We start from the raw sequence: 11,401 nt of genomic DNA, 5'->3' as shown, positions 1-11,401 counted from the left end.
AAAAAAAAAAAAAAAAAAAAAAAAGTAAGACTAGAAGGCCCAGTAAATAATTGTAGATAAATGTATGAGAATATCAGGATGGCATGCAGCATATGTTTTTATTAGTAAACCTAATTTTGCATAGTCTTAAAAGTTTTTATTAAAATGGGCTGTTCATAAATCCTAATGCACTGTCTAATCTTCCTACCTCAAATTTCTCTCAAAACAGAATATTAAAAATAATTAACAAGTCAAAGCAGGGAAAGAATTCTAATAATCCATCACTTTGAATTCCAGGATCACAAACTGATAGTCACTACTTATTGCAAATGACTCCTGATCTTATTTTGATTTTCAGGAAAGCAAACGAATAATAAAATAACTGAAAGTGACCTTTTCATTTAAGTGAAGCAGGTAGAATAAAATATTTAATAGCTTTTAGAAAGCAAACAAAACATTGTGTGGTCTTAGTTGGTTTAAATTTGCTGGAGAGACTGCTTGTCTGTCTAGCCCTTTTCTCTGGAGGGAAAAAGTAGCTCAGAGAGCAGTAGTTTGGGGCCACTAGGTATATGGCCACAGTGCTCTAGATTTTCCAGTGGTGTTCCACTGCATAGAATAAAACCCAAACTCCTTCCCTTGGCCCCTTCCTCTGTCTCTGTCTCATATTCTACCTCTTGTGCATCCTTCTCTATTTTCTAGCCTCAGCAGCCTGTTTCCATTCTTTAAACATGCCAAGCTCATTCCTACCTCAGGGCCTTTGTACCTGCTTAGGATGAACTTCCTCAGATCTAAACAGCTCTCAATTCAAAGGATACCTTTTAGGTCTTTCCTTGAGACCCTCGCTAAAATAGCCCTCTCAAGATAATTTGTTCATCTGTTTGTCTGCTTATTTATTTTCCTGTGTTTGTTTTCTGTTTACCCTACCTAGAATAATGGACAAGCTTCTTTTAGCACCATGCCTAGAACTGTATCTGACACATATTATGTGCTCAATAAATATTTATAGACTGACTGACTCTCAGGGTGTTTCACGGATGGCTCTGTGACAGTCTGATTTTGGTGTAAGAACTAACATTTGCGTAATCATTTTACAACTTACCAAGATTTCCACGTACAACATCTTGTTATATTCTTAGATGCTTATATAAGCTGAGAGGAAATGAAGGTAATGTATTGCTGCCCAATTTCTACAGTTTAGATAAGGAAGGGGTCATGTTGTAACTCCTATCCAGTGGTGTGGTTGATGTCGATTTCATACCTTTCACTGTCATTTGTCCAATTTTCATGAGCCCCAGATGGCGATGATTAACTGACGGGACAGCAACATGTGTACCATAGATGGCTGTGTGAACTCTGTTAACAAATCCGCCCACATTTGGCATCAGTGCTACCTGATCTGACCACCAAGCTGCTGCCATCACCACTAGGCACAAAGTCACCTTTACCTTTTCATGTTAATTCTGCTTAGAATACAGAAAAAATGCTATACGCTCAAAGCCACTGGATATTTGTTAGTGTCACAAAATATCACCAAGAAAACTTCTATCACATGGCTGGAGAACAATCAAGGCTTAGACTTATCACTGGAGTAGGTATTTTGCCTGAAATATGAAGATTTTCTTTTTTGGACTTATGGAATCTTTGGGTTGGAAATCCGCTCTTCTAAGTGAGGAAAATAAACAACAGAAAGGCGTAGTGATCTGTAAAAATCACTTAGCTAGTTGGTGGTAGAGCCAGGACTGAAGGCAGATTGTTGCCCTCCTAGACCTTCCAATCTATACAATTTACGCCTCTTTAGAAGTTAAATCAGACACTGGGTAATTTTCTAGGGCCGGAAGTACAAAAACAAGGAGAACAAGATAAAAATTGAAGTAATTTTTAGGCTGTGATGATACTAAGTGATTTGGATCTAATAAACACGCATAAATCATTGATTCACTTGACAAATGTTTATTCTATATCTGTCTTATTGTAGGCTTTATTCTAGAAACTGTGGGTACAATGGAGAATATGATAGCATTTCTTTCTCATGGTCAAATGGGGAGGCCAACAAGTAAATGTGTAATATCAATAGATGGCACCAGGTGCTGTGACAAAGACCAGAACGAGGGAATGAAGAGAGATGACATTCAGGAAGGGTTATCAACCCCAGCGGTGGTGACCAGGAAGGGTTCCCGAAAATACTGATTCTAAGATGAGATCTAAAGGATAAGCAAGAAATAGTTGTGAGAAGAGGGAAAATGTTCCAGATAGAGAGAAGAATACGCATGTCAGTGTGGATGCATTAATGTATCTTCCCATTCACTATGGCCAAAACACAAAAATAAAATAACAATAATTTTTATTCTTCTATGATCTTGTGAACCACAGTTTCTTGCATGGAATCACACATGGCACTTCAGTACCTGCATTGCCTTAGATGTATTTGTGCCGGCACTACCACTTTATAACAGATTCAACATCCTGGCAAAGTGGGTTACAGCAAGATTCCCCTGGCTGGAACTGTACAGGGGGAGGGCTTTATGAACTTTGAAGAAGGCCAGGTTCACATTCATCTGGATCACCTCCACACCTTCCTCAGAAAGTCTTTGGTGCCTATCACCACTATGTAATTAAACATTAGCACATTAAGAAGGCACTGTGCCTGATACCCTTCATACCCTGTCACAAATGAGCAACGTAATTTTACTCTTGCTCTAACTGCCTTAAAGCGGTTAGGGTACCTTTGTAAATTAACAACGCTGAAAATGAAAAGCAAGTGAATTGTTTTTCTCAAAACCTATATGTTTATAAATCATCTTCACAATAATCACAATCACCATAAATTAGAATTTTCTTCCCTAAGGCTAATCAGAAATAGATGTGAATCTATTAGTGGAGCTGAATGCTCCATATGTTTCCTTTCAATCTTCGACCAACTGATGCATTCATTTCAGATACTTGCCAAAATCTCACGTTTCGTTTCTAGTTTTATCAAATCAGCCAGAAAAATTTTGAGTATACACATTGCTTCCTTCATTCATTTAAAGGTAATTAGGGGGCTTCCCTGGTGGCGCAGTGGTTGGGGGTCCGCCTGCCGACGCAGGGACGCGGGTTCGTGCCCCGGTCCGGGAGGATCCCACATGCCGCGGAGCGGCTGGGTCCGTGAGCCATGGCTGCTGGGCCTACACGTCCGGAGCCTGTGCTCTACAACGGGAGAGGCCCGCGTACCGCAAAAAAAAAAAAAAAAAAAAAAAAAGGTAATTATGGAAAGCCATCAATTTCCTGAGCCATCCATTTTTTGCTAGGTAGGGGGACATAGTAGGTTCTTATCTGCAAGGAATTTACAGCAAGGGAAGAGTAGAACTGGAGGAGATGCCAGGAAAAAGGGCACCCATGCCATAGTGGGCTGGATCCTTTAGGCCCTACACCCCAGAACCACTAAATCGGAATCCTGGGAGGGTTTAGCCTTGAGACTCTGCTTTAAAAAACAACAAAAAACCCCGCTTAGATTATTCCCACACATGTTCAAGTTTGAAACCCTTTTCTTCGGCAATATCAGAGGTCATTGAAGAGTTTTAAACAAACAAGCAGGGTGAGGGGTTAAATGTTTTAGGAGAAGTGCTCTGGTAGCCATGTGAGGAGGGGCAGGAGATTTTAATTTTCCAATGCAAACTGGAATTTTCCAATGCAGTTTTTTGACATGGCATCAATTATAGGATGAAGGATGGGGTGAGATGAAATAACATTTAGGATTCAGATGGAGAATTAGTTTCACACCTTATTTGATATTTTAACTGGTTGAAAGTTTAATATTTTATTTATTTTGTCTTTTTTGAGAAAGCTTATTCCATTGGATCAAAATAGTTTAGTTAAAATATCAGGTCACAGAGGTGATAATGAATTGGAACTAGGCAAAGCACAGACAGGGAGGGCACAAGAGTCAAAGCAAGAGACAAAGAGGATGAAATCTAGGGCAACAGGGACAGGATGGGAAGAAGGGAGTCATATAATAACAAGGGAAACATTACAGGACTTGGTCCCCAGTTGGAGGGAAAAGACAGGAAGCAAAATGGCTGTGACTTTTGTTTTACACAAAAATTCATTATTCTGGAATTATTTGAATATGGAACTGATTCGATATGCTTTATCTTAAACGAGATCACTTGACAGAATGGTTCAATGGAAAACAGAACGAAAGGAGGCACGGTTCAGCATCACCCTTCACTGTTCTGAAGACAAACTGCATTGATGACAGAGTTTACGCATCAGCCTTGGATTCAGGGCTGGCTCCTCTGCCTTGGGCCTCGTGCAACAATTGTATGCTTGTGCGCCTGCTTGGAAGTAGCACTTTCTGGCTTAAAATAACTCCCAGAAAACCCCTGCTGCATGCCTCTGCTTGCTCTAAGGCCATCCCTAAATACACTGTCCTCTGGCAGTATCCTTGTCCTGGAAAACCCACATGAAAGGCACTCCAGGCAGTCACACGGTTACTTAGGACACTGAATGTCCTATCGGGAAATAGTCTGAATGTGAGAGGCCCTGTGTGAACTGTAGCAGATGGCTTTCCAGATGTTTTTCGTGGTCAACAGCCACCATCGGTTTGACTTTGGAGATATGACCCGGATTTGCCCACGGTCTTTCAGACTAAATTCTGCAAAGCTCGCATAAATGAGTGAAAGGACTGCTAGTTGCAAAGATTACAGTTATACTTGCTTCATAGGATTTTTTTTAAAGCGCTGGATTTGCTTTTAAGACGTACGTTGCTAACATTCTCCAGTTCAAGACAAGTCTAGAATATTAGAACTGAATGGGGCCCGGGAGATGATTTAATTCAGTCCCTGTCTTATAAATGAGGAAACTCAGTCCCACGCAAGCTAGGTGAGGTGTGTAAGGTCTGTGCGTGCAGAGGTTTAGAATTTAGTTCTTGCAGCAGTTTGTCTAATGCACAAGGATTCTGCTTTAGGCTTATTTTGATTAAGTGCTTATTGTACTTTCTCATTTACACCTATTGTACATTTCTTCTTAAATTCCTTCTATTTCTTTGGTGCTCATGTTTATTTTCTCTCTGATTTGCGGTTAATAAAGTTCAGTCAAATGGGATGACTCTAATATAAACCAGCCAATATCATTATTGGTTATTTGGTGAACACCAAGTCCATTTCTAGGCAAATCAATCATGTCTGTGATGTATAGTGAAATGAGAAAGAAACTTCTATGGTTCAACAAAAATGTCTACTCAGTGGGTCTGATCTTGACTTGGTGGAAAATTTGTAAGTACCACTTATTTAAATGTCAGGACTGTGCTTAAGCCTTTCACATATATCTTCATATTTAATCCTTATGGTTTATCCTGGGTTTTTGACAATATGGCAACTCTAATGTGATGTGTATTTATAAATCTTCCCTACATTCAGAACAAAGGTTTAACTTTGTATGTGATATTTTTCATTCACAAAATATTTATATAGAACTAATCCTTAATCAAAAGTATGTGTTTGGGATGAATTACCAGAGTGAGCTTAGCCTATGAGCTAAGATTATCCTCTCTTTACACAGTAATAAACTAAGGCTCAGAAATTTAACTTGCCAAGGTCACACCATTATACACTCAAAGAGCTTGGCTGACGATCTGGGACCCAAATCTTTGTGACTTTGTAGACCCCAGCCTTACCCATCGTGGAAACTCCTAAGACGCCCATGGGCTGCCATGTGAATTTCTTCTCAGAGGGTCAACAAGATTCATGGAGAGTGAGAAGGTTGCAAGGTATTTCACAATGGCAATGGTTTCATAGACTATGGGGTCATTAAAACCAAAAGAGGAAAAAATAATTGGACTCTCTCTTTGCTTGATCCAGCAGCAAATGCTTATGTAAAGCAGATTTGGGGGATGCATGGAAAAATATTGTATCTGGAGGCTGCATCACTCCTTGAAAGCAAAACGCTACGATCGGGTTAATACTTCCACATTACGTGGCCCTCTCCTAAGCTGTGCGCTCACCACAGTGTAGTCCACTGGACCTCCTCCCCTTACTTTCATTCCATCCCATCCCCTACCTTTCTGGTAATACAGGGCTCCTTGCCACAGCCCTTGTTGCCAACAACAGCAACCTTGCAATTATAAATTTTAAAAATTAATGATTTAGCTTCAAAATTTTTAAATGGTTGAACACATTCATAGAAAAATCATAAAAGTACTTTATTTCTATATATTAGATCAAACTTCTGCAACTATGTGCATCTTACTTTGTATTATATTTCATTTTTATTTTATATATTTTATTTCACCAGAAGTATAATGAGAAAGATTTCTTAATGGTTTCAGTTTTTTGAAAAAAAAGTAAACTCTGCATCAGGAATCCGGTAAGATGTAAGAAATGTCTCCAAGTCCACATTCTAGCTCTGCCCCTGGCATTTTCTGCGGCCTTGGCTGAGACAAATCTGAATCTCTTGAGATATATATTTCACTCACTAAAAACCACATGAATCCTAAACACCTAGCTCTTTCAGAATCTGTGAACTTAGAAGATATTGGAAAAACATTTTAACTACATAATAACATAGGACAAATATGGAGGGATAGGTTTAATTCCCCATCCCCTTAAAAAAATCCTCATCCAGGATCTGAATGCTTTGGAAACCCGGTTATTTAGTTATTTAGTCATTAGAAAGGTTGCCTGCCCACCTGCCCCTGTGCCTCATGCAAACCACTAGCAGATTTTGATGTGTGCTTACGAGGGCAGGCAAAGCATTATCTTCTGTGTGTGTGCGTGTGCGTGCGTGTGTGTGTGTGTGTGTGTGTGTGTGAGAGAGAGAGAGAGAGAGAGAGAGAGAGAGAGAATTAAACCTTTATTCTCATTCTGGATTTTAACACAAAACATCTAAACAGACTGACTTGTGAATGACTTTTTACATATCAGCCTACTGAACTGGAGAAACAAAAACATCCTCTTCCTGGGTTTTTGACAATATGGCAACTCTAATGTGATGTGTATTTATAAATCTTCCCTACATTCAGAACAAAGGTTTAACTTTGTATGTGATATTTTTCATTCACAAAATATTTATACAGAACTAATCCTTAATCAAAAGTGTGTGTTTGGGATGAATTACCAGAGTAAGAAAAGAAAGCAATTAGCATTTAGAAAATGCCAGGCTCCAAGGTTTCACCAAAGAGCAGTTAAAAAAAAAAAAGTTATTTAGGCACTAACATGATTTATTAAGTAGAAAGAACTCATATGTTTATGAGTTAGCAAGACCAATATCAGATAACACATTCTATCAATAAAGGGGAGCTAAAAATGAAGTCTATGCTACTTGCCAGAAGGGAAGTAACAACGGGTACTCAGTCTAAGAGAAAGTTGAGACACTTATTTTAAAAAAGCAGCCTCTCCCCCAAAGATAAACATGAAAGTTACAAATAACTAACATTTACTGAGCACGTAGTATGAGCCACTCATTGAGGTAAGCATTTTAAAGACACTGAGACAGGAACAAGTATAATCCAGTTTTACGGATGAGAAAGCTGCTGCTCAGAGATGATGAGTAACTTTGCTCAGTGTCATCCAGCTAGTTAAAGGCAGAGCCAAGGCTGACAGATTCTGAGACCCACAGTCTTAATTACTGGAAGCTCTGAAATCTCAAGATCTGGAAAATTCTTAGAGAGTTCTACAAAAGGCCTGAATTAAGAAGATATGCCGGGGAAAAAGAAACGTAACTGCGCAAGTGGGTGAGTAAAAGAATAGGTATAATAAAGGTTAGAAAGGTTTGAAATTACATATAATTAATAAAAATAAAACTGAGTCTTTGGAAAAGTTGAAATAGAAATATATTCACTCCTATGAATATACTCCTATGAATTATTACGGACTAAGGTGATCAAAAGGTACAAACTTCCAGTTCTAAAATAACTAAGTCCTGGGGATGTGATATACAGCATGGTGACTATAGTTAACAACAAGGTGTTGCACATTTGAAAGTTGCTAAGAGAGGACATCTTAGAAGTTCTCATCACAGGAAAAAAATTGTAACTGTATGTGGTGACGGATGTTCAGTAGACTTATTGTGGCGATCATGTTACAACACATAATATTGAACCATTATGTTGTACATCTGAAACTAATATGTCAATTATATCTCAATTTAAAAAATAAAAAAAGATATAAAGCCCTCCCTGAAAAGAAATATATTTATTCCTTATTTTAGTACAGGAAACAAACCTATTTAATATAGCAACATGCAAACTATGTATTACATGAAACAGATTCCCTATTGAATAAGCACATTTAATATATTAACTGGAAGTTTGTTCAGAAAACAATTATAAATCTATTAATTGAATTTTCTTTTAAATATTTTCAATTCCTATGACCATCTGAGCTGCACACTGCTTGCTGCACTGTGATCTAACATTGTTAGTTTTATCAGCTTTTAATAAAGTAATGAAAGCGGGAAAAGGAGAAAACATTATAAGAAGGCCAGTAAACATTTTATGAATTTTTGTTAAACTATCTCACTGGGCTGAGTCTATGAAGGGAGCACTCATTTTGATTCTTTTAATAGCATTTTTTGAGGCTTACTGAGTGCTGGGTACAGGAAGATGAGTAAGATGTGACTGATATTTCAAGGAATTCCCAGTGTAGAAGAAGACAGTGGGAAAAAAGGCATGATAATCAGATCACATAGGTTACCTAAATTCAGATTGTGGTTCCTGCACTTCCAAGTTACAAACAACCTTGGGAAAGTTGTTTAGCTTTTCTGGGCCTCAGTTTCCTCATCTGTAAAATGGGGACACCGTTAGTACCTCTATCATTGGATTATTATGAGGAAGACGTGTTAAAACAAGAAAGAGGTTATAAAACGCCCTGGTACATTGCAAGCAATCAACCAATGCCAGCTGTCATTATTAGACCCACGATGGATGGCAGAACAGATGGAAACACAGAGAATAAAGAGCCTGACTACCCAGCGATGTGAAGGAAAACATCCCAGAGAGCTGATAAAACATGGGTAGGCTTGGTGATTAAGATGAGTTCAGGGGAGAAGAAGCAGTGAAAACAAAGGTAAAGAGCAGCAGACATTTGGAGGTAAATGGCCCCTAGCAGGTATGGTTGGATGCTATAGTGTGAGCGTCAACTGTGAGGGAGGGGTTCTGGGGCTAGAGCCTGGTAGCCTGAATCCTATAAGTCAGTGCCTTCCAAACAGTGTTCCTTAGAGCCCTAGATGAAAGGTTTTGTGGGATTGCCTCAGACACTGCTAAGGAGAGGCTTGGGTAGGTAAGGTGCCAGGTCCCCTCCCTAGTTCTAAGCAGAGCAGAACTGCTTTTATCTCTTTTATATATTGTGTTTTCATGTAAGATTTTTGTTTGAATAAAAGGATCTGCTCCTTAAAAACTATTTGAATTTAAAAAATGATCAAGGATGGATAAACAACAAGGTCCTACTCTATAGCACAGGGAACTATGTTCAACATCCTGTGATGAACCATAATGGAAAAGAATATGAAAAAGAATATGTATATATATATGTATAACTGAGTCTCTTTGCTGTACTGCAGAAATTAACACAACATTGTAAATCAACTATTAAATAAATAAATATCCACTCAAGTTTTGATCAAGGAAGAAACATGATCGGGCTTGAATTTTAAAATAATTTTGTGATTCCTTATTTTTTTTAGCAAAGGTTATAAAATCCCTTGGTATGAATTTTTCTGATAGATAGGAAGTCAGTATCGCTATACTTCAGGCTTTAACAGTATTGCTATACTTCAGACTTTAACAGGACTGGGGTAGGGTAGAAGTGATGAGTGATCACGTGCCATGCTGAGAACCAGGCAAAGCTCTCAGTGGCATTGGTACCACCCCTTGCGGGTGCCTTGTGAATCTCTGCAGATGGTTTTGGTTGTCATAAAAATGGAGAGGGTGCTCCGGCATTTAGTAGGTGGAGGCCAGGGACGCTAGACACTCTGCAATGTACAGAGCAGTCCCCATTCTACCTGGTTTTCACACATGCATGAAGGTAAAACACCTGGGTATAATTACAGAAGCCTGTAACCTAACTTTTTTACACAGAGTAAAACACAAAGTATTTTTGGTTTGGTTCTAGTGTATACTGAATTTATCAGGAATGGAAGTGCTGTGTGAATGGAGGAAATGCTGTATTTTGTTCAATTTTTTTTTAATTTGCCAGGAGTTGTTCACTATTTTGAAAAGTAACAAACATCACAAGGCATTTGAGTTCCCAATACACTCACCCATATCAGTCAGCCTTTGTAGCTGCCACATTCACTATGAGCCTCCAGTGAGTCTACCTCTGGATAGATGCAGGTGTCTGATTACTTCATTATGTCACCAATGCAGTTGTACTCCAGGGCATTTATGTATTTTTCCCTTATATTACAGGCAGAGCATTATATTTATTTCTTTAAATAGTCTGTGCAGGTAGTTTATCTTGGAATTTCTCTGAGGCAAATAAAGATGTCTCATAAAATATTTGCTATAAAAATGGGGCTTGGAGTATGACAGGGTTGAGAGCCAGTGTGTCAAAGTAACATAAAAGTATTTTCAAACCACTCAGTTTCTCTTATACTATGGCGGATTGGGAATCAAGTTCATTTCTCAGTTTGACTTTAACTTTTCCAAACAGAGGCCATTTTTATTCACATGTTGTAGAAAATGATGGAGGGTGATAAAGCACTCCAAAGGCAAGAAGACCATTGTGTGCATTCAACACAAGGGCTGGGCCATTAAGGTGCAGAGGGGTTCATGTGGCAGGTCCAGACCACAGTCCTGGGCAGGATGCTACACGTTATTGTATGTCTACAACTTGGGAAAATGCACTTCCAGAATCAGGTCCTATTCCAGCTGCTTGTCTTGACACCCAGTCAAAAGTAATTTCAGGAAGTGATATATTACAACTTTCCCTTTTTTGTATTGGGGGCAAACAGTTTTTAATAATTTGTTAATACATACTGTAGACATATAATCACAAATATGCAACTATTCATTACAGGTCAAATTGCCCAGCCTTTAAAAAGAGTCAAAATATAAATTCTTTTTAAAAATTACCATGTTTTAAAAAACAGGCAAATTTTAATGTACTTCTTTGGTCTTTCATCACTTTGGCCTGATATTTTCAACAAATTGTGCCAGTTCATCAATAATGCTTTTGCCAGCATGTTATTTATATATGTCCAAAGCAGGATGTTGTCAACTCCTTTGAGACATCTATAGACCTCTCAACAAATTGACCTCAGGATGGACTATTTGGTTACTTCATATGTTTGTTATTCTTTGACAAAAGCTTCTCTGGAGGCTGCATCAAAATGCTTTTTAGTCCAGACGTGGCCCCATGCTTACTAACTGGCCATTTTATGTTACAAGTACATTTCTAAGTGTTATCTTCTGCTTACGTAAGATAAACTGGAACACTAAAATTTTTTT

General features: G+C 38.4%; 1 pseudogene; it reads right to left on the bottom strand.

Moving 5' to 3' along the window:
- The window catches only part of LOC112407371 (coiled-coil domain-containing protein 117 pseudogene), a 91,352-nt pseudogene extending 89,955 nt beyond the window's left edge, over window positions 1-1,397 (bottom strand).
- Between the last annotated feature and the right edge of the window lie 10,004 nt (window positions 1,398-11,401).

This window comes from Neophocaena asiaeorientalis, unplaced genomic scaffold, assembly GCF_003031525.2.
Source record: "Neophocaena asiaeorientalis asiaeorientalis breed wild unplaced genomic scaffold, Neophocaena_asiaeorientalis_V1.1 scaffold6, whole genome shotgun sequence".
In the NCBI taxonomy this organism is placed as follows: Eukaryota; Metazoa; Chordata; class Mammalia; order Artiodactyla; family Phocoenidae; genus Neophocaena; species Neophocaena asiaeorientalis.
The sequence above is the reverse complement of the archived record's forward strand: the minus strand, read 5'-3'. Positions and strand labels throughout refer to the sequence as shown.